The sequence below is a fragment of the Myodes glareolus genome, chromosome 14, assembly GCF_982192425.1.
Source record: "Myodes glareolus chromosome 14, mMyoGla1.1, whole genome shotgun sequence".
In the NCBI taxonomy this organism is placed as follows: Eukaryota; Metazoa; Chordata; class Mammalia; order Rodentia; family Cricetidae; genus Myodes; species Myodes glareolus.
Window position 1 is genome coordinate 21,613,206 of NC_142039.1, and position 7,534 is coordinate 21,620,739.

The 7,534-nt window shown below is 44.6% G+C and overlaps 1 pseudogene; it reads right to left on the reverse strand.

Annotated features, from left to right (window-relative positions):
• Window positions 1–2,379: 2,379 nt before the first annotated feature.
• Window positions 2,380–3,110, reverse strand: LOC148119767 (proteasome subunit beta type-3 pseudogene; annotated as a pseudogene).
• Between the last annotated feature and the right edge of the window lie 4,424 nt (window positions 3,111–7,534).

The following is a 7,534-nucleotide window of genomic DNA, read 5'->3' on the forward strand; positions in this document are numbered from 1 at the left end:
TGTGGTGGAAAAATTTCCAAACTACAGAAAAACTGAACTAAACATAAATAACTTCATCTAGACTTGCCGATTATTAACATTTTTGCCACATTTACTATATGTGAATATATTTTTAAAAATCTACTTATACTCACTTTTTCCAAGAACAGTTTGAAAATAAGTTGCAAACCTCATGACACTTCACTGAAAAACTTTAGCATTTATCTTCCCAAACCAGCATATTTCCCTGTACAACCATATGTATGACCATATGTCCACATTTTTGGTTTCCCAGGAAGCCAAGAGTGGGATGGAGCGAACTCTACAGCAGGTTTATCTAGGAGGACTCTTGGGACACCAAATGTGGGAGGGAAGGAGTGGGAGCTAGGCAGATGCACTGTCAAGGAAGCCTAAGTCAGTTTCAGAGTGCTCGCTGAAACTGCCGGGCCTTTAAATTGCCAAATTCATAGGTCACTTGGTGTAGACTTTCCAGGAAAGGGTGTGTGATCTTAGGCCAAGGTGCTGTTTATAGCTGAGTCAGTCCCAAGGAAAACTGAAGTCCTTGAGGCCCAAGGAGCTCTGGGTAGTGTATTATGACATTCAGAATAGTCCCACTGTTTCTGCTCTGGTCTCCCTCTTGGTATAAGTTTGATGAACAGCGTCCATAGGTGGCGTGGGAATCTCCTCTCCTGAGAGCACCATTAAAAAGGAAGAGTGGGAAATGTCACCGTTCTTCCTACTGCAGATGGCCCCACTTCTGCTTTAGTGGCTTTTCTTAGATCTTGTTGTTAGGGTTCCTAGTCCTTGGTTTCCATATTCTTCCTAGAATGTGACTGCTGAACTTGTCAATTTACCATCAACATTGAACAACAGCACCCAAATGGACCACTAGTAAGGCAAATAGTGCCTGTTGCCCACTGTATTAACACCTCAACTGTCTTCTGTAATCAGGATCAGCTGCTTGGATGGTGACTTCTCTCTGCTGCTATCTCTTGGCTGAAGTACACAAGTAGCATCTATTGCCTTTATTCTAGCAGGACTTTTACTGTGTCCCCTGGTGAAAGTCCCCTACTTTGGATACTAGACCCATAAGCCTAGAGAACTCTGGGTTGTAGGGATTGGACCAATTACCTAAGCCCCTGGGAGTAGTGGCAAGTGGAGAAACTTCAGTTTCTACCCCATATTAACTTCCTGTTGAGAACCCAGCTCCAAAGAAAAGCTATTCCTCGGAGATTGTTTCCCATCTCCAAAAAGTATTCTCTATAATCTTGTGCTTTAGCAGAGCCTATGAAAGGCCACAGCATCAGTAAGCCAGCATAGCAGCTTCTGAGTGGTCTAGGGCATTAACAGTGGCTTCATACCTGATGCCTTTCCCAAACACTGTGTGTTGTAAAACAGGTCCTTGTGGTTGTTGCAGCACGACATGGGTCACCAATTGTGGTTCAGATGATAATGGCCCCCAGAGGGTTACATATTTAAGTAATTGTTCCCCAGTTGGTGGAACTGTTCTGGAAGGATTAGAAGGTGTGAATTTGTTGGAGAAGGTATATCACTGGGATGAGATTTAAAATTTCAAAAGCCCATGTTATTCCCTGGCGGGGGAGGTCCTTCTATTTATGTGTTGCTTTTATTGGTTAACGAATAAAGAACTGGTTTGAACCTATGGCAGGGAAGAACAGAACTAGGCAGGGAAAGCTAGGCTGTATGCTGGGAGAAAGAAGGGCAGAGTCAGAGAGAAGCCATGGAGCCGCAGGAGACAGCCACTGGAAACTTTACCCAATAAGCCACAGCCACGTGGAAATATACAGATTAATAGAAATGGGTTAAATTAACATAAGAGCTAGCCAATAAGAAGCTAGAGCAAATAAGCCAAGCAGTGATTTAATTAATACAGTTTTTGCGTGTGTGATTATTTCAGGTCTAAGCTAGCTGGGTGGCTGGGAACCAACAAGCGGTTTCCTCCTACAAATTGGCCCCCACGGGCAGCCGGAAACCAACAAGCGAGCTCCCTACAACAGTTCCCAGATACCCTTTTGTCTTTGCCTTGAGCTTGTGGATCAGATGTAAGCTCTGAGCTACTGCTCCAGTGTCATGGCTGCCCTCCTGTTGCCATGCTCCCAACCCTGGCAGTCATGGACTCTAACCTTCTGGAACCGTGAAACCTCAAGTTAAATACTGTCTGTCATAAATTGCCTTGGACATGGTGTCTCGTCTTATCAATAGAAAAGTAACTACTGAATCAGAAACCATGAGCAGAAATGTCCACTCCAAACCTAGAGTATGTATCTGTTACCTAGAAATGCAATGGCTATTCTTTCTAGGATTGAAAGGCCAAATAATACAGCCACCTTAATCTCTTTGTAAAGCCTCAAAAGTTTCTGGTTTTTTTTGTTTTTGTAGTTTTTTTTTTTTGAAAGAAAAGCAATTTTATTAAAAAGAAAACTAACAAAAGGAAACCGGGACCAGAGAGCGGAGTTAGTCCATCCGGGCCTTCAGTGTCCTGGTGGTGATCTTGTCCTTTTCAATGATGTGGACAATGACGCCCATGCCCGAGACAGTATCCCGGTCCACAGCGTTCAGCATGGCTTGGGAAATGGTCTCAAACAGGTGTTCTGGATCCATGTTGGGCTCCCAGAGAGACTCGCACATCCCATACATTTGTTCGGAGCAGGTACCACTGACTACAAAGTCGTCAGTTACCATGGGGCAGCCAATGAGGTCTAGAGAGCAAATGAAGGGCTTAAAGGTCTTCGGGTCCAACCCGGCAATGACAGGCTCTGTGTAGTAGGGACCAAACCGTTTCTCATACAAGAGGTTGGCCACCATGCTCATGAGGGTGTAGGGCTTGATCTGCCGACCTTCCTTCAGCTCATACAGGTTCAGCCGGAACTTGAGGCGCTGGGCAACTGTCTGGACGTCGGTGGCCAGCCCGGCCAAGCCTATGTACAGCCTGTCGCCCATGGGAAAGATCTTCTGGAAGTCTGTGGTCACCATCTGGGCCTGGATCCCGAAACGCCTGTCCGCGGCGATGGCCACACAGTTCTTTCCCTTCATGGCCATGACGGCCCCTCCGTTATAGGACATAATAGACATGATTGCGCTCTAGTAGGACTCCGATCGCCACTTGTAGTTTTGTTTTTGAAACTTTTTTTTTTCTTTTGGTTTTTCGAGACAGGGTTTCTCTGTGGCTTTGGAGCCTGTCCTGGACCTAGCTCTTGTAGACCAGGCTGACCTCAAACTCACAGAGACTGCCTGCTTCTGCCTCCTGAGTGCTGGGATGAAAGGCGTGCACCACCATCGCCGACGGTTCTCAAACTGCTATAACACAATTCTGCAGCCTGGTGGCTTAACCAACAGTCACTGTCTTACATTCTGCAAATCAACATGCTTAGTTGTCTCTGAGACCTTTCTCCCTGGGTTACAGACTGCTGCCTCCTCTTGGTTGTAGTGGCATTTCATTTGTATTTTAATAAATAAAGCTTGCCTGAAGATCAGAGAGTAAAACAACCCCACTGGTCAGCGTTATGGACCAGGCAGTGGTAACACACACCTTTAATACTAGTAGCCACATGAGTTGCCATAGAAACCGGGTGGTACATGCCTTTAATCCCAGCCCTAGAGAGAATTATAAAATGGGAGGAGACAGTTCTCAGTCAGTCTCATTCTGAGATTCCTGGAGACAAGATTGCCATTTCAGACTGAGGTTGAGGTAAGAGCCAGTAGCTGGCTGTTTTGCTTTTGTAACCTTCAGGTTGAACCCAAATTTCTCTCTCCAAGTTAATTGTGTCTCAGTTGGTGATCTTTTATGACCTTTGTCTCTGTATGTACATCCCTTATTTCTCTTTCATTTCTTAAAGGACAGCTAGTCCAGTGAACCAGAACTCCATCCTTATAAAAGTTTAATATTACTATTTTATTTTATCCATTGAATTTGTTTGTGTGTATGTGTGTATGTATGTATGTGTGTATGTATGTATGTATGTATGTGTGTACACATGCACATGTGAATACCTGCCACATTATATGTTTGGAGATTAGAAGACAACTTTTGGGGGTTAATTCTTAATTACATTTGGGTCCCAGGGATCAAACTCAAGTCTTCAGGTTTGGCTGTAGGTGCCCTTACCAACTGAGTCATCTTGCAAGCTGAACATTATTTCTTTAAAGACCTTATCTCAGCTAGGTGTGTACGCCTTTAATTTCAGCACTGGGGAGGCAGAGGCAGGTGGATCTCTGTGAGTTTGAGGCCCATGAGACTCTATCTCAAAGCAAACAAACAAAACAACCAAAACCTAACCCAAAAGACCTTACCTTCCAATCCAGTCACATTCTGAGGATGGGGTTTCACAGTCATATTAGGAGACACAGCCAGCTGAACTTGTCACAGAAAATCAGCTTTGGTTTCTATTGCAAGAAAATGCCCTAGAGATTTGCAAAGCCCTTGTTCCTAATGGAGAAGCTTTAGCTGACAGTGACATCATGGTTCAGTCCCCTTCCACTTGTGACTTGATCTGCCTATTAAGTCACTTCCATCCAAGAAAGGAGCTTGGCTTCTCCTCCCCATCAGCAGGATATGAAGAACTGCGGTGGGACCATTGTTCTTAGTGAGGAAGAAGTGCTGGTAAACATGAACAAAGGCAAGTGGGAGCTGGCCTCCCTCCTCAGGTAGCTTGCTTGTGCCGTGAGCCCCGATCATAGATTCTGGATGCAGTCTTATCGAGTGTGAGGAGGAAAAAAAGTTCGGAGACAGATTCTGTGTATTCCTGGTGTCTTGACACTCAATACAGAGACCAGGTTGGCTTCGACCTCAAAGTAGTCCTCCTACCTCTGCCTCCATGCCACCGTGATCAGCCTAGTGTGGAAAGTTTTGACTTGCTAGTTTTATCACACCTAGCATGTGGTGAATAGTACTGGCTTTATAGTTACTACTTGCCATCCACCTCCAGACACTTCATCTCTATTTTAGCCTGGTAGCATAGTAGGTGTTTCTCCAAGGATGTGTCTAATTTTTACCACATGAGACCATGTGTGTTCCCCTGCACTATACACACAGCATAGCACACATACAATGGTCTTACTAGAATCCCAGTATTCTGCATTGTGGTTTACGCTTTAAGGCTTGTCATCCACTGCAGAGGATCACTACCCATCTCAGGTGCCTCTAGTACTACAGGTACTACTGTCTGCTATGGTAGTCGGTCCTTGAGAGATGCCTGAACTTAGGCCGCCCTTCCCTGTACTGGACCTTACCTCAAACTTGGGGCCTTTTTTTTTCTTTTTTAATATTTATTCATTTATTATGCATTCAATATCTGCCTACATGTGTGCCTGCAGGCCAGAGAGGGCACCAGATCTCATTACAGATGGTTGTGAGCCACCATATGGTTGCTGGGAATTGAACTCAAGACCTTTGGAAGAGCAGGCAATGCTCTTAACCACTGAGCCATCTCTCCAGCCCCCCCCCCTTTTTTTTTAAAACTTGGGGTCTTTTTATGCCATCTGTGTTCAATTCAGGGAGAATTGCTAAGTATGACACATTCTGCTTCCAGAAGCCATAGAAGCCACCTAGCATGGTGCTTCTTCATCCTGGAAGGTGTAAGAAGCAATCCTTTACTTACTCGTGATTTTGTAGATGTACCCCTTTGAGTTAGGCTATAAAACCCCTAAAAATCTTATTCATATGGCAGACCCCCCAAGTTCTTATGGACACTCTCCCTCTTTTCCTTCCCCCTCCCTTTGGCATAGCCTTGGAGGTTAACAGGAACTCTGTTGATTTCATCTCACTGATAACCATCTAGTATAGAGTATTGAGCAGATAACCAATAAAGACCTTTCGCAGCAATTCATCTTCCCATAAAATGGGGCAGTCTACAACTCGGTATACAAAATTGAATTTCTCTTTTTCTGAGACAGTCTCACAATGTAGGCTGGCCTGGAAGTTGGTAACTCGAGACCCTCCTGCCTCTGTGTGCTGTGACTAACCAAGCTTGGCTGAACAATATACTTCAAAGGGTGTTTTACGGCAAGTGATTTGTATCTCAGTAAAGTTGTTATTTTCAAATAGGAAGTTTGGAAGCAGGAACTCTCTTCTCTCTCCTCTATGTCTGTTGGTACTGGGATTGAACCTATGATGTTCCACTTGCTAGGCACCAAGCTAGCTATAAACCCAGACTATTAGTACATGATGTTGTCTGTAGACAATTTTTAACTTTTTCAATTTTGTTTTATGTATGTGCATTAGTGTTTTGCCATGTGAGGGGACTCCCACATCAGCCATGGATTTGGGGTCCCTTGGAACTGGAGTTACAGACAGTTGCAAGCTGCCATGTGACTGCTGGGAACTAAACCTGGGTCCTCAGGAAGAGCAGTTTGTGCTCTTAACCACTGAGCCATCTTCCCCAGTCCTGTCTGTAGATAATTTAACAGGACACAGCAGGCAAAGACTTCTGAGCCCCCGTCCCTATCACTCTCTCTCCATAGATGGAAAGAGCCAAGGATAAGATGACAAAACCTTACATTGAGATAAAAGCAGTGCTCAGCTAGACGTCATCCCAGCTCTGGGTAAGGTTTGGGCAGGAGGATCAAGAGTCCCAGGCAGCCCAGCGGCATCTGAAAGTTCAAAGATTGCCTCTAAAGCGTAAGCCTGCATTTCAAAACAAAGCGGGCTTGAGAGATGGCTCTCTGGCTGTTCTTGTTTTGGACCCTGGTTCAATTCCCAGCACTTACACGATTGCTCCCTAACTCTTCTCATTTTAATAACAGTCAGCCAAAAAGTTATTTTCCAGGTGGTGGTGGCACACGCCTTTAATCCCTGCACTCAGGTGGCAGAGGCAGGTGTACCTCTGTGAGTTCAAGGTCAACCTGGTCTATGTGAGCAAGTTCCAGGACTAGCTCCAAAGCTGCAGAGAAACCCTGTCTCAAAAAACAAAACAAAACAAAAATGTATTTTTCCCACTAGGATTAAGAGGGCTGGAGAGGGGACAAGAGGAAAACATCAATTCTGAAGCTGAAGCCTTGCCCCTATGTACCAGTCACTCTCCAGTCCTAGGAAAAGAAGAGGTTTGTTTTCTGGAGAATTAACATCAGTTATATCATGAGAGTTTCGCTTGTGCAGGTGCTAGCCGGAAGAATCTTTACTGTGGTTGATCTCTTAGCTGCTTCTCTATCCTTTACCCCACAACTAACCTCGAAGTCTTCACTCTCCAGGAGGAAGTTGGGAAAAATCTGCTAAGACCTGAAGATACTGATAAGCATAGTGGTCCAGTAATCAACCCAACTATCTGATGGTCACCAATATATTCACAAGTATAGATTTATGATTTACATACATGGGTTTTCATCTGCACACCAGAAAAGGACATCAAATCCTATGGATCCAGTTACAGATGGTGATGAATGAACCACCACGTGAGTGCCGGGGAACTGACCTCAGGACCTCTGGGACAAGAGTTGGTAAATAATACAGGACCAAGTTGCTAATCATGTTTTGGCTTTTTAAAGGATTGTACAAAATAAAAGAATGAATGTGCAACCTCTGTTGCACATTCTTATATGA